Below are 20,987 nucleotides of genomic sequence, written 5' to 3' on the forward strand. Positions count from 1 at the left end.
GGTCATGATCCCGGGGTCGTTGGATCGAGCCCTGCCTCAGGCTCCACGCTGAGCATGGAGCTTGCTTGAGATTCTCCCTCTCCCCCACTCATGAGCTCTCTCTCTCTCTAAAATACATTTTTTAAAAAAATTAAAAAACAAAGGGAAGCCAGGGATGTGTGAGCCAAGTCCTTCCCTCGCCCGACCCGACCCCAGCCCTGTGCAGGCGTTGAGACACTGAGGGCAGAAGGAGGGAGACAGGGGAGGTCCAACCTCACACTTGTGCTGAGCCCAAGCTGCACTGGGGTGGGGAAGAAAGACTTTAAATCGGACGAGGACCCAAAGTGATAATATCTAATGTGGTCGAAGAATGTCTACCAGAGATGAAACTTGTAAACCAGAAGTGACCGGAAGTTGTCGGATCAGACTGAGGTCAGATTAAGCCAAGCTGGTAGCAGTTACCGGGAGAAGAGCCCCCCACCCCACCCCATCCCATGGTTACACGTCATCGAGCTGGGATTTCTCAGTCTACTTTACAGGGAAGAGCATCGTGCTGAGAAACATTCAACAAGGAACACACGTGCTTATTACACAACCTCATCTCAGATGGGGCTGGGGATGTGGCTCACCTGAGACTTATAGGAGAAAATTTCCTTAATTAGATGTTGTATGAACTAGGCACCAGTCCTCCCATCGTCCTGCCCCCGCTGCGAACATGCTCTGGGTCCCAACAGCTGCATCACTTAGAAACTGTGGATGAGATTTAATGTAATCAGTTCAATTACTTTGAATTGCTCAAGTTTAATTCCCTTCGAGTTGCACCACGAAGCTGGGCCAGGAAGAAACCTTCCCAGGAAAAGGAAAACACGTGCAACTATACATACAAAGACTCCAAACACACTTAACACACGTTGCTTGGAATCAAACCCAATGTTAGCATGGGGCTTCTCAACTCAAAACTATTTGTAATAAAATATTATTCCAAAAGTGTGTGACAAGAGAAAATGTAGGCAAGCTATCAATAAAGATGTCTAATTCTGCAATTCACTGCTGGGAATTTTTTTTCATGTTTATTTAGTTTTGAGAGAGAGAGGAGGATGAGGAGGAGGGGCAGAGAGCAAGGAGGACAGAGGATCCGAAGAGAGCTCTGTGCTGACAACAGTGAGCCCGATGTAGGGCTCGAACTCACGAACTGTGAGATCATGACCTGAGCCAAAGTTGGAGACTCAACCGGATGGGCCACCCAGGTGCCCCACTACTCGGAAATTTTGAACACTCTTGCTGAGGACTATTTGTGCATGATGAGGCAAAAGAAATGAGACAACAGACGATATGTTCAAAAGCAAAGGATAAAAGCTAAGACTGCAGGAGGAGGTCTGACAGTGCTGGAGAAGCCACCGGAAATGGGAAGTAGGCTCCTACATGGCCATCACTGGGGCCTCAGCCTATTCCCCCCTTCGGGCTAAGCCCTAGCAAATAGGATGGTATGAGCAGAACAATGAGCGATTCCAACAGTTATCTTAACATTATTACATAAAACGTTAGGTAGAATGTTGTAGAATATGTGCAAGCATTCATATTTGAAAGATAATTTCCCTAAAGACTTTTCCTTCATTTTCTTAGGGGGTACGCACTCACGCAAACACTCACACACAACACTCTTCCAACCTGGCCGTGAAAGCCAGGTGCCCCATGGTCTCAGGGCACCTGGGCTGGTTCACTACAAAAGCTCCCACTAACATGGCAGCTCTCGGCATGTGGGTGGGAGGTGGCGGTGTTTCAGGGAGCTTCATCCTCAGTTTCAGATATGAGATGTGAACAGTCGACCTAATACGCGTTTCACATTCTAGCAAATTTGGTAAAAATTTTCAGCAGTGTCTTCATCCAGGTCCATCTGGAAGTGAAAGCAAAAATAGATATAATTTGGTCTTAAAATTAAAGGAAAACGAGATTAATAAAATTTGGATTAAAATGGGTGGTATTTAACATGTATAGGAAGGGTGGAAAGCTATAAATTGGAAAGAGACCAGCGAGTTGGGCTCCTCTAGGAATTACTGGCAAACTGAAGACATGTGATCTCATGGTCCCAACCCTGTCCCTTACCAGGTCAGCTGGGACCCTCATGAGCAGAAACGCTGACAGATCTGAGCTTTGCTGCCCGTAACGCCCTGGTTTTGGGGCAGAAGATAACTACTGGTGCCATGACCCAAGAAGAGACAAGCCCCTATATTAAAAACACAACAGGGACCTCAATTCTGAACTCAAGACTCATTCATAATTATCTGAGCAACTAAAAGTATAAACTTTTTTCCTATTACAACTGATTCTCAACAGACATTCCTTCAGTATAGAAAATAAGCAATAATCGTTGGGGTACCTGGGTGGCTCAGTTGGTTCCATGTCTGACTCTTGATTTTGGCTCAGGTCATCATCTCACTCTTGGATCTCATGGTTTGTGAGTTTGAGCCCCATGTCGGGCTCTGGGCTGACAGGGAGGGACTTGCTTGGGATTCTCTCTCTCCCCCTCTCTCTGCACCCCCCTCCTCAAAACAAATAAATAAACATTAAAAAACAGAGAACAAGCAATAATTGTTCAGCCATATCTACTATGCTTTTGCCCCAGAGGCAGCCCTGCAGAGGCTGTAAATGATCCACACTCAGGAAATAATTCACACTCTCTGAAATCCGACTTAGAGTGATCAGAACCCCTAGGGTGAAGGGTTCTACAGCTCACCCCCACGTTACTGTTTAAACCTACATATCACTAAAAAAAACAAAGAAAGAAAGAAAAGAAGCCTATGTTTGATAAAATAGAAATAACCATCTTATTTATACTCATCCTGGAGCTTTTCATAGGATATTGGGGTTGGGAAAGGCTTTGGGCATGAAGCAGTTCAAGCTCAGTCCCAAGGCGTAAGATGACTTCTTCAAAACAAACAGAAAATGAAAATACTCGCCTGCAGTGACTCTCCCAACAATAACCTGGGTCTAGAGTTGTTCTAGAGTTTTGGCCTGGAGTCCGGTCTAGAGTCTAAAGAGTCTAGACTCCATGTACACCAATGACCTTCCCTCGTGAGGAAGATGGGAGGTCTGAGCACCTAACCTTGAGAACCAGGGGTTTAGTTATTAGACTGATACGATTCCCTAGAAGGCATTCCCAGAGATGTTGCTGAGTGCCAGAGGAAAAAAAAAGAACTCTGGGCTAAAATAAGTTTGGGGGGCCACGGGTTAAACAATAAAGACAAGCGTCTCTCTCCAAAGGGACCTAAGTCTCTAATGTGCTAACGTTATGATGAATGTCTGAGGGGAAATTATGTTCCCCTAAATGATACAATCATGAAAATTTTTGTGCATAAATCATCTTCGGGTGCTGTGGTAATTTGCTAGCCGCACTTTAGAAACATTATCTTGGAATAAAAACTAGATTAGGAGAGGTTTTTTTTTTTTCCTCAGGTCAGTCTAAGAGTCAACCAAGAGCTTACAATTCCAGATGACAGTAGCACGAATGACACTTTTTGTAGAGACTATTTTCCTTTCAGGTGTCCCTGCTTGCGTGCGCGCACACACACACACACGCACACACGCACACAAACGTGACAACGGCCTCACTCAAAAAATGTCTTCCGGCAAAATGACAAAAATGGTAAGAAGGCGAGGCAATGTTTGTGGCTGTTTCAGCCACTTTATATAGGTTACATGTGTTGAGCAGTAATCTTTGCTTCATTTCACAGGTGAGAAATCTGAATTCTGGATCCTGCATAGGCAGTAAATACAGAACTGGGATCAAGCCTCTTTCTGCCCACATCCCATAACCTTGCTTACTTCCACCCAAAAGCTCAACAACAATAATCGCTAACTCCAAGCACTGGGCAACCGGCACTGGTCTCGCGGAGTTTGCCATTGAGGAGAATGAACAGACCCAGAGACAAATTCAGTTAAGACTGGCGTTGTAGTCACTATTGGGCTCTGTTCTCTAACATCTATTCTACCCCGAAGGGTCAAACAAAACCAATCGTGGTGACTCTATTCTGCCTGCCAGGAACTCTTTCAGCAAAGGGCATGTGACTCGATCCTTGCCAATCAGACATGAGGAGAAGTCAGCCAAGGGCTCTGGAACAGGTCTCCTCAGTCCCAAGAAAGCAACACGGAGAAAACAGTTGTGCTCGTCTTTTAAACGCTGTCGTACCTGCGTGTGATTCCCTGAACGGCTGCCATCGTCCTGCTTGAGACTGAGGAGGAAGCCCAGGCAGTGGGGAGCAGAAGGCAGAGCTGGACAAGTGGGTGGGAGGCAGATCATAAAAGGCTTTATGTGTTGGGTGACCATATAATTTACCACCCAACCCGGAGCACTTCTGAGAGTGAGCTCGGGGATGCTACTCATAAATATGTGCCTGTTAAGGCACAAAAGGGACACATCTTCTTGCATCCGATGCCAAGGAGTGTGGGCTGTGCCTGGGTCTGGGCACTTCACAGCTTTTAAGGAAAGGAAGGCAGCTCAGTTACACCTTTCTGGCCACAGTGGGGAGAAGAGGTTCATGGAACAGGCCAAGAATTGGGATGAGGCTGGAGGCATGGTCCGTAGTAGAGAGGTGGAAGGACTGACCATGGGCATGTCATAGAGATGAGAAAGATGAAAAGTGTTTAGAAGGAAAATAACTAGGAGAACCTGGAGGCTGAGTAGCTCTGAAGGAAGAAGATGGGATTCTGAGGATGGAATCCAGTTCCTGGCATGGACGTCTACATGAAAGACGGTGTCACTTCCCAGGACTGGGGCCACATGAAGGCCACAGTCCTCACCTCACCCCGGGGAAGGCCCCGGTGACCAAACTCTGAAGACTGGGGTAGGCTGAGCTCCCCTGGACCCGCTGAAGAGGCTTGTGTGTGAGATGGCATCTTGAAGGGATTCGTAGAAAATAAATTAGGGGTGGGGGGAAATTGTTTGTTCTGACAAAGATTAAGAACGAGAGAAAAATTTGAGGGACAAGAATCAGTTAGTGGCTCATCTATCGGACTGTCAACAAGAAAAGACTGAGGGCAACATATTGTGACGTGTCTGAGGCCCAGGACACATCAAGGAGACAAACTCGCACTTCGTGCCTGGATTTTAGATCACATGCATGCTGTGACTCTGTTCAAATCATTCCCTTTCTCCCCCAGATCAATCTGTCTCTCCCTCATTTCCTCTCCTTGTTGTCTTATCAGTTTTAATACCACTAGGGGGCCCAATTTTTATTAAGCATTCGAATGCCCGGCCGAGGCAACATATGCAATGTGGTGTTACTGGCCGGGGGATAAAATGCCCACTGCCCTATTGCTTGGGAATTCATTAACTCATTCATTTAACAAATACCTCTACTGAACACCATTATGTGATAGGTCTGTCCTTTCATCACAGAGAACAGAAAACAAGGCATGATCAGTGCATGTCCGGCCAACTTCCATGCTGTTTGTTCATGCCTGTAATCTAATCCAATAAGGACATCTGATAGGCTGGTGTTTGTCCAGAAAACACGCCGCTCTCTCTCCTCCCAATTTCCCTCCCAAATCGATGACCTTACGACGCACTCTACAAGAGCCACAGAGAAAAACACGAAGAGGCTAACTGAAGTTGGCCTTGAGTGTGACCACGATCAAATAATACACAGTTTCTGTAGGCCAACGATGAGTTTTCTCTTTTCCTATTACAGCTCATCTTGCAAAAAGACCCTTCGGAGCCTAAGAAGACCTTCCCTCTTTCTGTATTCTGTCGTCGGTGCCTTCAAAACCACAGCGTCTATCGCCAACTCTCATGGCTGGTGGTGCTCAAAGCGAGAGCGGCCTTAGGATGACTCAAAAATAGTTCACCTCTTAAGGGAAAACTCCTTTCAGTTAATGAGAGCTCTCCTATTTGGTCATTCATTCAATGTGTTTTCTATTGGATACTCTCTATAAAGTCCCCATCCCAGGTGTTGGGGACACAGAAAACACCCATAAATAACCCTCCCTCTTGGAGCTTTTACTCTGGCAGGGACACCAAAGAGTAAGACAGTAATTATTCAATTAATGTTTTAATCACGATTATGATGAGTGCCAGGAAGGAGTACAGGGGCTAAGAAAGCCTGGAACAGGGGACCTGGCCTCATCCGGAGAGATAAGGAAGGCTTCCCGGAGGGAAAGGAGACGTCGCCAAGGTAAAAGGGGAGGTGAGTTTCTAGAAGGAAGATGAACCTGAGATAAGGGCCTTAGATGAGAAGAAGCATGGGGTTAGGGGGTCCCGAAGGAAGAGCGGTGTGGCTGGCGCTTAGAGAGAAGAAGCAGAGAAAGGTCTGGAAAAGTTGTAGAGGAGGCAGTTTTCAGTTAAACAATGTTCACGTAACTTACAGTTGACCCTCGAACCACACAGGTTTGAACTGCGTAGGTCCACCTATAAGGGGATTTTCTGCGATAAATAAGGTACAGTACTGTACATGGATTTTCTCTTCCTTATGATTTTCTTAACACTTCTGTTTCTCTAGCTTACTTTATTGTAGGAAGACAGCATGTAATACATATAACATACCAAATGTGTGTTAATCTACTGTTTATTTTATGGGTAGGGCTTCCGGCCAACAGTAGGCTATTAGTGGTTAAGTTTTGGGGGGAGTCTAAAGTTATATGTGGAATTTCAACTGCTTGAGGGGTCAATGCCCCAACCCCCGTGTTGTTGCTCAAGGGTCAACAGTACTTTGGGGGGATTCATACCACTGCTTCGAAGGCCTGCGATAATGGTGAGTGGACCAGGAGACTCAGACTTTTGCTGGAACGGGCACAACCAGAAAAGAAACAGGAACGTGTATGACTCATTCCTACCGAAGCCAAGGGAGGGAGTCTCTGGTGCTGCTCACCTAGTACCTGACAGTGAACAACCTTATAAGACCCTTATTCTTATATTTGTCATCTCTCTGGTGATTGCATGTACCTGGAAAATAAGCCAGAGGAAGGAAGTAGGACCAACTGATGAGCAGCGTCCTCGCAAGTTACTTCAGGGAAAAAAAGTCCCATCACGGCTGTCTCCTGCCCTCGGGCTTACGGAATATAACTTAGCACAGCCTGTGTCAACACAAGACACAAATCCCTAATCTCCTGGGACTTGAAAATGGGCTGGGAAGGCATGGATCTAAACAGACCCCTCAACCATAACTAATTCAACATGTGTTACAGACACCGCTTGGCATAGAATTATTATTCTGCTAGTTTTCCGAGTAAAAATGGAGACCAGTCACATCCAAAAGGCAGGTTAGACAGATAATAAAGGGCTAAGCCTTATGCCTACTGGAGCACCTCATCCTTTCCAAATTACCAGAGGACAGCAAACTACATCCCTAACACAAGCTCAAACGCCGATGTGAGTATAGATATACATATGCACGAGCATGTACGTTTATACATATGGAAATAGGCACATAAATATTCATTGCCATATTTCATCTGACCCAGGATACCATATTTTGTGACATGAACCATTATTTTCTAGTAAGAAAGAAAAAAAATGCTGCCAATTAAACTGACATCTTGTTGACTGGGAGACCCATCACAATTTCCAAGAAGTTAAAACATGAAAATGTAAGTGTTAGAATTGAAGAAACGAGGTCTATCTGAGGGTGTATATTGGGTGCGTGGCACACACCTACTTTTTTTCATGTCTGTTAACCTGTCCACAACCAAACATCGTGTTAGAACATAGTCTTGGGTGATTGTCTCCTGTTGCCCAAATCATAAGAGATCAGAAAAAGATCACATCGGCACATTTCGACTGTGCTGACATTCCTTTATTCCCGCTGAAGTCCCACCGGATGCATGAAGCCTTTCCCAATGGATCGCCCTTCCCATCACTGCTGGAAGACCTGCGTTCGTACTACGCAATCCCAAACTCGATATAGAAAGTCTGATTTTCACCTCTCACCATTTCTGTTTTCAGTGGTGTTCCGGCATCAGGAATAAAGGTTCTTGCAAGTGTGTGTGTGTGTGTGTGTTGTGTGTACGAGGGGGAGGGATTACTGGGGACCACACTTTCTATCTATCCCAGGGAGTTTTAGCAAGTACATCCGTAAATACCCATGCTCTTGACTTGTTCTCCCCCCAGCGCTCTAAAATGCAAAGTGTGAACATTCCCACTAGGTTGCTTTTTAGCGTTACTGGCTCTTTTCAAAAAGAGAAAGCCTCATAAGAAAATCGATGCAAGATTTGTCACTCGGACGACAAATCTCCCCTTCAGTAAATCCTTTACTTGGTTTGAATCCAGCCACCGATTATGTTTTTATTTATTTTTGAGACAGAGAGAGACAGAGCATGAGCAGGGGAGGGGCAGAGAGAGAGGGAGACAGAATCTGAAGCAGGCTCCGGGCTCTGAGCTGTCAGCCCAGAGCCCGACGTGGGGCTCGAACTCACGGACCGTGAGATGATGACCTGAGCCGAAGTCGGACGCTTAACCGACTGAGCCACCCGGGCGCCCCTCTAGCCACCAGCTATGAAGTATTAGTTAGGAGTAGGCACTACCGAGGTAGTGGCAGAGATGCAAAGAGAAGAGTGACACTGCTCTTGGACCCCCTCCCCGGGCCAGATGAGGGCTGGAGGCTGCTCACAGAGAGGCTGTGGGGGGCAGACACCCCAACGTGCAAGCATAATGCCCTGTGATACAAGACACATATGTCACAATGCACGTGACCCAAGAAAGGTTTGGGCCATAATGGTAGCTGCTTCGGGGTGACGGTGCTGAAAAGGGTTCTGAGGCCCTAGAACTCACCCACCGATCTGTGCCACCGGAAGGCATGGCTGGGAAGGAATTCACAAACAGCACAGCTGAGCAAAGAATGACAGGTCACTCATTAACAACTTGCAACATTTTGGTCGTTGGGCCAGGGTCACGGAGAGGCAACACGGTTACTATGCTAGCATGTTTCTTGCCAGTTTGTTTGTAAGCATCCTCAAAAAGGAGAAACATTACGACAACAATAAACATATAGGAAGGACAGCAGTCTCCAGAGTGTATTCACAGGGCATTCTCGCCACAAGATGCTCTCAAAAAGGAGATCTGCGATCAAATGCATTTGGGGTGCACCGCATCGTGGGGTGGGGGGGAGGGTCCGCCCTAACATGGGATTAGCATAACAAAGATCTTGGAGGTTTCGCGGTAAAGAATTCCCATGGAAATTTCCCTTTTTTTGTTACTGTCTACCTTCCCTTCCTTCCTTCCTTCCTTCCTTCCTTCCTTCCTTCCTCCTTCCTTTCTTCCTTCCTCCCTCCCTCCCTTCTTTCCTTCCTTCCTCCCTCCCTTCCTTCCTTCCTTCTTTCCTCCCTCCCTCCATCCTCTCCTCCTTCCTCCCTTCCTTCCTTCCTTCTTTCCTTCCTCCTTCCTTCCTTCCTTCCTTCCTTCCTTCCTTCCTTCCCTCCTTCCTTCTTCCCACCCTCTCCCTCTCCTCTCTCCTCTCCTTCCTTTCTTTCCGCCCTACTTGCTTTTATTACCAGCCAGCATTTTGCAGCAGAGTAACATTCCTACAGGACACGCTGGGGAAATAGTTTCTCCGTTGATGTTCCCTCATCCCCACATTTATATGTTCCCCCGAGCCAAGCAACCAACATGAGGGAAGCAGGCCGTTCTCGTAAGTGCTAAGTGCTCGCGATGGTAAATGCTAAGAGGCTCGCGCCGCGCGTGGAAAGCTAGCTTGGAAAATCCTGCGTGGACGGGACTAGACTGTCAGACAAAACCCTACTGGGCAGGACCCACCGGAATGGGTAGGATAAAGGCAAAGTAAACTCTGAAAACTCTTAAAACTTTCAATTTACATAAATAGCCACTATCTTCATTTCCCAGACCTGAAATGCGTCTTCTATGATCCACAGTGAATGCACTTTTATACGTAAAACATACTCCTTATTTGCCAACAGTATGATGGGCCCCAGCAGCAGCCGCATGAAAGGAAACAGGACTCCAAATGTGGACCCCTGCACCACGGGAATAAAGGCCCTGAGGGCAGGGGGGCAGGCGCTGTGAGCATCTAGAGTCATCGGATACCCACTAAGTCATCAGTATCTGCAACTTACCTCGGCCTTTTGGCTAAGATCAAGTGTAGGAAACGTTCTCTTAATTTTCTGTGAAACCGAACATCGGGTTTGACCACCACGTACTGCGTGTCCACTCTGTGAAAGAAGGCTGCAGTTTGAAAGAAAGGCTCTAATCCCCGGAATCTTCTAGTATAAAAACACTGGCAGCTCTCCGGTGCCTTTATCTAGGAAATGGCTGGGGGATGGGCCGTGTCCCCAGAAGGGGGAACTTCTGGCCCCAGAGAAGCCTCAAAGTGAGATGCTTAGCCAAGGTCCCCTCACTCCAGAAAATTCTGCCCCTATAATGAACAGCATAGCATTTTGTGTGCATAGCCACTTACTGTATTTCATATAAAGGCTTGATCTTCAGTGATACCCACAGCCAAATTGCTCTACTGTTTTATCTAGTTTAATCGTGGGTGATTTATCTTCATTATTGATCATGTATCTTTGAAACTTATGTACTATTTGTCACCTTGGTTTCCATTCATTTTAAATCTAAATTTTGATCTATTTTTCATAAGCACGATAATAATCCTGTTACATAATTACAGACCATATGATTATACATAATTACGTGATATGATTATAACTATCGTATATAACCTTACCATAATTATTTTCAGTAACAAAGTATGCTAGTCTTCATCATCTTAACCTTAATTCTTTTCCTTGAAGTGAGGAATAGAAAATGCTGACGTTCCTGAGCTAGCCCGTGTTTGGCCTCCGCCCCGAATAAAAGAAGTCCGAGGCCTTTCTTCTTCCCTAGTCAGCAGGACAGAAGTCTGTGATCCCTTAAAGCACAAACCCTATTGAGTTCCTTGGGTTGTTTTGTTTTTTTGTTTTTTGGGGTTTTTTTTTTTTTTTTTGGCTTTCAGGCTATCACAATGTCCCCATCGGGGCAGAATTCATAAAGGAAATCTAGTTCCTTGTGTGGTTAAATGAGAAGCCCCTAATATCCTCTGGGGAAGGTCAGGTAAATAGCCTTAGACTCACCATCACGGCCCTTGGCAACTCATTATTTATTTTTTACTTATTTATTTTAATAAACACTAATATAGCAGTAGCTGCTGTATGCCAGATACTGTTCTAAGCATTTTATAAATACTGACCCAGAACTTCCCCCCAAAAGAGTAATGAGCCCCACCTCAAGGAGCGCTCAGAAGAGCTGAGAGAGCTATGTTGCCATCTTATTTTTAGAACTTGCACTAAGTCCCTCGGCAAGGAAATCTCGGAACAAAAACTCAGAGTCCCCAACACATAAATCAATATTAGAAAAAGAACGAGAGCAGAAAGTCACAGCCTCGCGGGCCCCTCCCTCGTTATAATTTCATTGCACCCGCTGTTCTGACCCCTTCCAGAACTTTCTGGGAGCAAAAGTTTACCTGATGAACCCAGGGGGAACACCAAGAAGCAGTAGTTGGTGCTGGAACAATGGTTCCTGAAGTGTGATCCAGGAAACTCGGGCAGAGGGCCCATGAGGTCAAAACTATTTCCACAGCAATACATTACTGCCTTTCCACTCTTTTCTCTCACAAGAATATATAGACCCAAAGTTTCCAAAAGCTCCATGACGTGTGGCTCCACGACATCGCCCAGAAGCTGCTGGACCTCCGGCCACCTCTGCCGGTCCGCCCTGTGGGATGCCGGGTGACTCACACACGCCATGAAACAAAGGGAATGAGCGGACACGCTGAGCTCACCCAGAGCTGGCCTGCCCCCAGGCCGTGCAAATTCTCTTTCCTGCGCCCGTAAGTCAGGCTCTGCCACCAGAGCGAAGGCTGACGACATGCATCCGTGCAGGGTGATCTCAGTTCACAGAGAAAGGACCAGCAAAATCTACTGGGAGCCTCAGGCCCAGTTTGCCGGAAATAAAGCCTATCCGGTAATCCCTGTGTGCACGTGTCTCAAATAGTGCACACGTGGGAAGGGAAAGGGTAGCAGTGGGTTATTTATTGACCTTAGGTAAGTAGAGTCTCCTCTGTACCTTAGTCACCCCCTCTGGAATATGGAGATATCCCAGGTGCCTCGCAGGCTTGTGAGCTAATACAGATAGTCTGGTACAGTGCCAGAACAGATAGCCGTTGCTTTATTACCATTCGTTAGATACATGAGAGGCCCCAGCGAGCTTCAGAGCGTGCAAGAATGAGCTCCCTGTCAGTGGAAGGCCACGAACCCCCATTCACTGCTCTAGAATGTTCCCTCATGCCACCTAGCAACACTCGGGTTCTACCTCGTCCTCCCGGCAATCTTGCTCAAGTGGCTGCAATGTGCTTTGTGAAACGATGGTGGTTATCTGGCGGTCAGTCTCATCATCAGGAATTAAATGGTAATAAAGAGACTCTTTTGCTGCGATTTCCACATCACCGAAACAGGCCTCCCCTGTGGGCTGAAGCCACACTCAGAAAGTCAGCGGAGTATATGGAAGACCTGGAAGGTTCCTGGCCTATGCTGCGCTGCCTGTCCTCAGGACTGAAATGAGATTTCGAGGCACCGCAGGATGACGTCCAGATGAGCTGAGATGGATGGTCAGAGTGACAAAGGGCACACAAGAAACAAAACTTTTAATGTTTATTTTTGAGAGAGAGAGACAGAGTGCAAGCAGGGGAAGGGCAGGGGGGGATGGGGACACAGATCTGAAGCAGGCCCCAGGCTCTGAGCTGTCAGCACAGAGCCCAATGCAGGACTCGAACTCATGAACCTGACCCGAAGGCAGATGCTTAACCTACTAAGCCATCCAGGCGCCCCCAGAACTGTACCTTGAAAACCAGCTCACTTTTGGACATGTTATGGTGATTACTGTGATTAGTAATAAGAAATACACATTTGGTCTTCGTCCCCCATTCCTGGCACAGAGCTCCTAAAATCCTCGGAAATTTCCTAAGTGAAAGGCAAGAAGAAACAACAGACACCAGAATCCAAAGAGAGCTGTGGCTGTGGCTGTAGCTATAAGAGGGCACCTGCTGAGGCTGTGGCCTTCAGTAAAACATTGCCTCTTCCCAACTTTGGCCCAGCAGGGAGGGACCCAAGGAAGTAAATACTCCAATCCTCCTTTTCTCCCATCTTGCCATCTCACCTCCTCCTTCCAATGGCTAAAACCAACTGGAAGCCAGATGGCGGGGGGCTCTGGTAGATCGTTTATAATGACAGCATCTCTAGCCACACAGCAGCGTGGACCAAGGGGCCGGGTGGATCTGGAGGTGTATACAAAGAACAAGGACGAAGAAAATGCACCCCAGAGAACCCCAACATTTAGACGTCAAAGGGAAAAGGAACTTGCGAAGGAATCACTGGCAAGGTAGAAGGACCATCAGGAAGGAAAGCACCGAGTCCTGGAAGCTAAGTGAGAAAAGGTTTCGCTAAAGTAGAAGTGATCCACGGAGTCAAACGCTGCTGAAGGCTCCAGAAGATAGACTCCATGCCAAGAAGCAGTGAAGGTCATTGTTGAGGTGGTTAAGAGCTGTTTGGGTAGAGGGGTGAGAGTGAAAGTCTGAAGTGGATTTAAGAGAGCAAGGGAGGGGCGCCTGGGTGGCTCAGTCGGTTAAGCGACCGACTTCGGCTCAGGTCATGATCTCACGGTCCGTGAGTTCGAGCCCCACGTCGGGCTCTGTGCTGACGGCTCAGAGCCTGGAGCCTGTTTCAGATTCTGTGTCTCCCTCTCTCTGACCCTCCCCTGTTCATGCTCTGTCTCTCCCTGTCTCAAAAATAAATAAAAATTTAAAAAAAAAAAAATTAAAAAAAAAAAAAAAGAGAGCAAGGGAGGAGAGGCATTGAAGACAGACATTCAAGACAGGTCTTCTGAATGTTGCTACAAGAAGAGCAAAACACTGGAGTTGTAAGTTGCCTGGGTGAACGGACTAAAGAGGTTTTGGTTTGACTGATTTTTGTAAAGAAGGAAAACGCTGACACATTGATTCATTCATTCCAAGTATTACTAATTGCCTATTCCAGCCTGAAAAAAATCCAATTTTTGTAGTATCCCGAGACTTTGAATCCTATTAAAACATCCATGCCCAGGGGCGCCTGGGTGGCTCAGTCGGTTAAGCGTCTGACTTCAGCTCAGGTCATGATCTTGCGGTCCGGGAGTTTGAGCCCCGCGTCGGGCTCGATGCTAACAGCTCAGAGCCTGGAGCCTGCTTCGGATTCTGTGTCTTCCTCTCTCTCTGACCCTCCCCCGTTCATGCTCTGTCTCTCCCTATCTCAAAAATAAATAAACGTTAAAAAAAAATTTAAAAAAAATAAAATAAAACATCCATGCCCAGCAGCATTTCTCACCATAGAAATGTTCCTTTCATAATATGCAATACCCATTCCTCCCCCATTCACCCTATTCCACCTCCCCTCGTGTTTTGCCACCACGATTTTGTACTTCAAGGACAAAACGAGGCAGAAAAGTGAAGACTTTCACTCCAAGGATACATCTAGACTATAGAAGTTACCTTGAAAAGAGGCCAGAGAAAAATGCTTCCCTGTCCAGCGTAGGATCAAGCAGGATTCCAGCATTTAGTTGCGCATAGTGTAATCTCCAAGTTGTAAACGGAACACAAACGTGGTATTGTTAGCTGCAACTAGTAAGACAAGATTAGGCCCCTCCTCCCAAACAAGGGAAACGCACTATTCTTTTCCAAGGAAAAGAAGATAGAGGGCGTGGTGTCCAGTATCCCCAGGGTCAACTGTCTACCTTCTATGCAGATACATTTGCTCTATCTTGCGGAAGGGACCTCCCCTGAAGGGAAATTGCATATAGTGTGCTGCCCTGAGAGATTTAATGTAGGAGTTAGAAGTACAGAATCTGGAAACTAGACTGGCCGGGGTTGAACCCTGACGCTATTGCTTACTAGCTCTATACCTTGGGCAAGTTACCCTCTGCCTCGTATGTAATACGTGAATAATGATGGTGCCTACGCCATAGCGTTAAAATCACCAGAAAAATACACATCGCATACTTAGAGCTGTACCCAGTATCTGGTTAATGTTATTTAATTGTTTAACATAGCTTTCTCCAAGACTGTCTCTGAGCTCATGGGCACCATTTAGGGGCCGCTGGGTGGAAGGCAGTGTCTCTTCCCGGAGGTTGGGGTGCCTGGAAGGCTGAGGATTCGCTGGGTGTGGCCAAGGTGCTCTCAAGCACTAAAGAGCTATTCTAGTTAATACAGAGTATAGGGAAATACAGTCAGTGCTGTGTAATTTTAATTAAACCCGTTAAATCTAGCACCAGCACAGACTGTAGGTGCCGGCTTCCAAAAGTAACAAAATGTATCGGTTAATGTCTAAAGCCTTGCCTCTTCGTGGGCCTGCGCTGGAAAGGCAAATGAGCCAAACATCCAGAAACAGAGTCAACAGGATGAGGCACTGGAGTTCTGGTGGTCTTTGATCCCATCCATATTCGAAAGGTAAATGATTCTTCCCTCCAATCGGTTAGTCGCCCAGCAAGAACTGACAGAAGCCAGCCAGTGCGCTCCACAAGCTCCCTCCCCCCAGTTCCTGTCCCACTTGATCATTAGATCTAAATAGAAGATAATCAGATCTCCTCTCCGCGGAGAGAAGGGTACACGGCACACAACTGGAAACCATCCCGGATCCCCGGGGTCAGGACCACCGGCTCCCGTTCTGAGCGGAGTCAGAGCTGGTCGTGCCCATCACGCCTGGATCACTGCTTGGATCTGCGTGGCGGCGGGACTCCGGTTGCTGCTGAATCTGGTTGATTCAACTGCACGTTCGCTGAGCCCTCTCCCCCCACCCCCCGCGGGGCGCCATGGGGCGGGGGGATGGGGGGCGGCGAGCTTAGGGGATCGGGTCGCCACCGCCCCGGGTGGAGCCGGCAGGTGCCTCCGGTGGGGTCCGCGGGAGGGCGCTCACCCGCTCGCCCCTCGACCAAGACCACCCTCCTCCACCGCGCGGCGGGCAGAAGAGCGAGCACCCAGCGGGGGGGCCACAGATTCCCAGAGTTGATTTCCACCCGCGACGACCCCTGCGGCCCGGCCCACCGCGCAGCGGGTCCCCGGCACGCTTGCCCTCCGTGGCCCGCGCCACTCCCGGCGGGAGGGCGACCCCTACTGGCCGAGACGCGCGGCGGGGCCCCTTGGGCCACCTGGCTCCCAGGCTGCACCTGTGCGTCCCCCGCCACAGACTCCAACTGTTCCAGAGCTTTTTTCCCCACGAGCTAACATTTTGAATCCTTGTTTCATTTGTTCTTTCGCTTCCTTTTGAATGTAAAAATCGAGCCAGTGTATCATTTTCGAGTTCACGTTCCAATTCCCTCCATTGCCACGACACTCCTAATTTCAGTCGCCTTCCAGAGAACTCTCCATTTGTCTTTCTTTGTTTCCAGGCGGAAGGGGCAAGTAATCTGGGTTTTGGTAAAGAATTATATGTACTATGACAGGATATGTAATTTCATGATGTAGAAGAGGTGATCCCCTTCTACCGCCTGTGGTTAAAACTGAACATCTATAAAATATTTCAATTTCTTCCCGTCACTTTTTCTCTGCTACTCAGGGCCGTCTTCCCAAATATCCACCCTCAGAGAGGTGGCAAGGGCCGTGTTGGATACCTGGGGACAGAGAAATCTGAGCCAACCATTTAATATCCTCGAGATTTTTTTTTCTTTTTGAGTAATACATGTTGGCAATTAAAGATAAAATATATAAACTACAAAGTCAGTGCAAGAGAAACGCAGAGAAAAGCCCCTGTCTAGTTTATCTTCCCAGAAAAACCAGTCACTGTCACAAAACCCTGGTTTCTTTCTGTCCTTCGAGATTCTGTGTGTGTGTGTGCATGTGTGTGTGTGCGCATGTAACACAAATGGAAGCAAAATATACACACTTCACAGCATCTCTTTATTCACTTAATAACATCAACCCATATATACCTCCTTACAGTCTTTCTACTTAAGGATTTTTAATCATTTTATTACTTTAAATATTTTCATTACATTTTTACGGCTATGACATCGTTCTTTACCCAGTACCCTCGTGGCTAGATAAAGATGTTTAAGTTGTTTCTACTCTTTTGCTGTTACAGGACCAAAAAAAATATGCTGCAATGAATGTTCTTGTCTAAAATCCTTGTCTGCAATTCCGAAGCCCGAACAGCTTTAAAAAATGCAAGTCTCTTCAAATTTTTGGCACGCTCATTTGGCAGCTAAACTATAGCTTGAACCAATGTAAGGCTATTTATACTCTTTATACTACTTAATGTGAATTCATATATCTTTTTGCTGACATGTTACTGGGTTTCATTACAGGTTGTTATCCCAACTCCCACTGGAGTTGTTGCAAAAAAAAAAATACTGTGTTGTATGCACAGACTTATCTTTCTAAAATGCAGGCAATTTTAAGTTCTAACGCACATTCAGCACTAACGGTTTTAGAGCGGTGATGGTAGCCCTGTATAGATATCTTGGTACATACTTATGAGTTTGTATCTTCAGGATACATTTGCAAAAGTAGAGTTGCTAATGATATGTGCATTTGAAATTTTGACAGACTGTCAAATTGTTCTTCAAAGGGGCAAACGATTTACATCACAAACAGGATTAAATAAAAATGCCTGTTCTTTCACCCCCATACAAAACCTTTCCGAAATTTGCTAATGTGATCAGTGAAAAGATAGTAACTTGCATAGTTTTGAGTTCATTTTATTATGGGTGAGATTAAGCATCTTTAGAATTCACCCTGATTTTATGCACCTTCTTTAAGTATTAGGTTAATTACACCATTGACTCTCAACATGTGTGCCAAATATTTTTTTCCCAGTTTGTGTTTTCGTTTGGTTTTATGATAATTTATTGTACAGATATAATTTATTTTGTAATTAATTATATTTATTCATCACTGCTCCAACTGGAATTTAATTTGATGTAAGGAATTGTTTGCCTGCCATAACAAATTGTCACAAAGTTAGCAGTTTAAAAAATGTATTGTCTCTCGATTGTGTAAACCAGAAGTCCAGCACGGTTGATATTAGAATCAGCACAGCCTGGGGGCACCTGGGTGGCTCAGTCGGTTAGGCTACCGACTTCAGCTCAGGTTATGATCTTGCAGTTCGTGAGTTCGAGCCCTGCGTCGGGCTCTGTGCTGACAGCTCAAAGCCTGGAGCCTGCTTCAGATTCTGTGTCTCCCTCTCTCTCTCTCAAAAATAAATGAATATTTTTAAAAAATTTAAAAAAAACCCCAGCACAGCCTGATTCAGAGTCTCACTGGGCTAAAATCAAGGTATTGGCCAGGCAGGATTCTAGCTCCTTGCACAGGAGGTCTGAAGTCCCTCTTTTCCTGGTGTTTGTCAGGTAGGGGACCAACCTCGGCTTCTACAGGACACCTGTCCTCTCCAGTCACATGGCCCTTCTCACAATATGATGGTTTGTTTCTTGAGCAGCCACAGACTCCCATCTACTCTAGCTTTGGTCTGACTTGAGCTCTATTTCTCTTCTGCTTATAAAGGCTCGTGTGTTTACACTGGGCCCACTTCAAAATTCTGGGATCATCTCCCTATCTGAAGGTCAACTGTGCCCAAAGATGACGCAACCATGAGAGTCACTCTGGGCAAAGATCATGGGGCACGTTTTGAATTCTGCCTACCACAAGCAATGCAGAACTCCAAAACAACTCCAACTTCTTTCGATTGTTAGGCAGTTGTCCCCAGATTATCTTGAAGAAACCACCGACACCAATCTGTTTGGTTGTTTGAAATTCAGAGGTCTGGACAATTCAGGAATTCGATGATCTGAGTGGAACTCAGCCCATACCTTTCGGCCACCTCAACTCCTCTAGGAGCAAGAGATCAGTATTTGTCAATTCTAAAACTCCCGGAAGTCAGAATAGTCCCATTCTGGGGCCAGGTCCACGGACTCCAGATGAAAGGTCCAGGGCTCAGTGGTGCCACGTGAGGGAAGAAAGAGTGGAAACTCAGGTGTGTGGCTGTTCCATGAAGAGCTCACCCCTGTAGAGATGAGGGAAGGGTCTGGGTCTTGTAGGTTCAGTACTCATTAGACTCTGGGAGTGACAGCCAGAGAAAATTGAGCCCCGGGGGCTTCAAGGCATTGGAGCACTGCTGGCAGCCCCCCCCCTCCGCCCCCCGCCATCTACCCCCCAACCCCGCACCCTGCGGGAAAGACCTAGTTGCTTGTATTTCCAGAGACTTGGCTTCAACTTCAACTTGGCCTCCACTGAAAAAGTGACCTTCAAGCCGCTGCAGACTTTGAACGGCTGAGCAGTTAAAAATGACAGAGAAGCCAGGACAGCATTTGGGAGGATCGCAATGTCATTTATTCAAGCTGTTAAATTGTTGTATTTTGTAAAGGATAGTTGTCATCACATCGTCCTTCTGTCCACATCTCCATGTGTGCTTCCAAGAACTCCAGTGCTCTCGTCTTGACTTTTGTTTTGTTGTTGTGGATAGTTTGGTTTCTGGACACTCGGCAGGACAGCCTGGTCGTGATAACCCTATTCCTGTACAGTCTTTGATCCAGTCCCTTACTAACAATCTGCCAGCTCTCTCCCTGGCTGGCTATTTGCTATCTTCCTCATCCATTTCTACTCTGAACTTTAAAATCCAGCTCTGATCCCCTCCTTGTGCCGGAATTGTCGTAGATGACCAAGAATGAAATGACTTACCCTTAACTCGTTATAACGGATTTCTCTGTAAATCTCTCTGGAATGAGCTTGCCTCCAGTTGTAAGCAGGGAAAAAAACAAGTACTGTCTTGAAATCAAATACTCCCTCCTTTCTTTTCCTTCCCTCCTATTCCTCGTAGCTATTCTTTTCAAATCCCCACGCATCCAGCCAAGCTCAGAACTAAAGCATGTGATGGGATTTTTTGTATTGTTTTTTATTTATTGGGGTTTTTTTTAATATCTTATAATCTTACTCATAGGCCACAAATAAAAAACCATTTTCCCTTTCTAAAAGTCTCAGAAATGAGAAAATACATGCTTGTGAATAAATATGCTTTCTTTTCAATTACAGAATGTAAATGTTTACAAATGGAGATCCTTTTGTAATCAAAGACATAGAGAATATAGCATCAGTCCAGTTGTTAAATAGAATGGGATAGAGTTACTTCCTAGCCTAAGGAAGAAAGAAATCTGTATATAGCCTATATCTAAAGTTGTACCTATGACACCTATCCACAGGTAAACTCATTTATGAATCACTAACAACAACAACAACAACAACAAATGTGGTTCTTAAACATCAAGAGTCTCTGGGGCTTTTCTTTCCCACTACAAACCCTCTACAAAGCTTCCCAGAATTCCTGTCCTTGAAGCAGGAGTCAAACTGGATAGCAAGGAATAACCCCCAGGAAGACTGAGATGGGCCCTCTCTAATCCAGTATTCTACCGTCCATCATCAACAGACCCTTGTCTGTATTTCATAGCGATAAAAAACATGATTTATCAGATAATGGAAAGAACTCAGATTTTCAGGTGCCAGGTAAGAAACATGCATTTTGGGGGGTAGGGGAGGTGGGGTGGAGTTTCATTACTAGGAATAGAGCTCACTCTGCACTCAAGTTGTTCTTACTACTTTTTCTTTTCCACAAGAAGGAATCGTATCGCACAAAGTGATTTTGAAGGCAGTAACAGCAGAGAGAACCTCCGTAAATTCTGGCTTGGTACTCCCAACACCATTCCACAGTAAGAGAGTGAAACCAAGGAGCGCCTGGGCGGCTCAGGCAGTTAAACGTCCGATTCTTGATTTCGGCTCAGGTCATGATCTCGCGCCTGGTGGGATCGCCCCGTGTCAGGCTCCTTGCTGACAGCATGAAGCCCGCTTGGGATTCTCTCTCCCTCTCTCTGCCACTCCCCCACTCACGCTCTTTCACTCTCTCTCAAAATAAATAAAAAACATTTAAAAAATCTTTAAAGAGAAAAAGAGTGTGAAATTGTCATATAGTTCGTTTCTTTTTTAATATGGCTACAATAAAACAGTCGATTAAGGCTATAAAAC

General features: G+C 46.2%; 2 long non-coding RNA genes across 5 annotated transcripts in view; one reads left to right on the forward strand and one right to left on the reverse strand.

Annotated features, from left to right (window-relative positions):
* LOC122235964 overlaps positions 1–8,552 on the reverse strand; it is a 31,151-nt gene extending 22,599 nt beyond the window's left edge. For 2 of the 3 annotated variants that reach the window (XR_006214129.1, XR_006214130.1), the window contains exons 1-3: positions 4,166–4,241; positions 1,648–1,873; positions 609–729 (exon numbers count right to left, since the gene is read on the reverse strand). This is a non-coding gene — a long non-coding RNA (uncharacterized LOC122235964). Of the gene's footprint in view, positions 1–608; positions 730–1,647; positions 1,874–4,165; positions 4,242–8,493 lie in introns of those variants that run through there. The other variant, XR_006214131.1, reaches the window with a different exon arrangement.
* A 6,797-nt stretch (positions 8,553–15,349) lies between these two features.
* On the forward strand, positions 15,350–20,741 carry LOC122235935. 2 transcript variants are annotated; one of them, XR_006214075.1, is made up of 4 exons: positions 15,350–15,431; positions 17,062–17,203; positions 20,171–20,471; positions 20,582–20,741. It is a non-coding gene; the product is annotated as an uncharacterized LOC122235935 (long non-coding RNA). The 2 variants fall into 2 exon arrangements; XR_006214074.1 differs by having other exon boundaries at positions 20,585–20,741.
* The last annotated feature ends 246 nt before the right edge of the window (positions 20,742–20,987 follow it).

This window comes from Panthera tigris, chromosome F3, assembly GCF_018350195.1.
Source record: "Panthera tigris isolate Pti1 chromosome F3, P.tigris_Pti1_mat1.1, whole genome shotgun sequence".
In the NCBI taxonomy this organism is placed as follows: domain Eukaryota; kingdom Metazoa; phylum Chordata; class Mammalia; order Carnivora; family Felidae; genus Panthera; species Panthera tigris.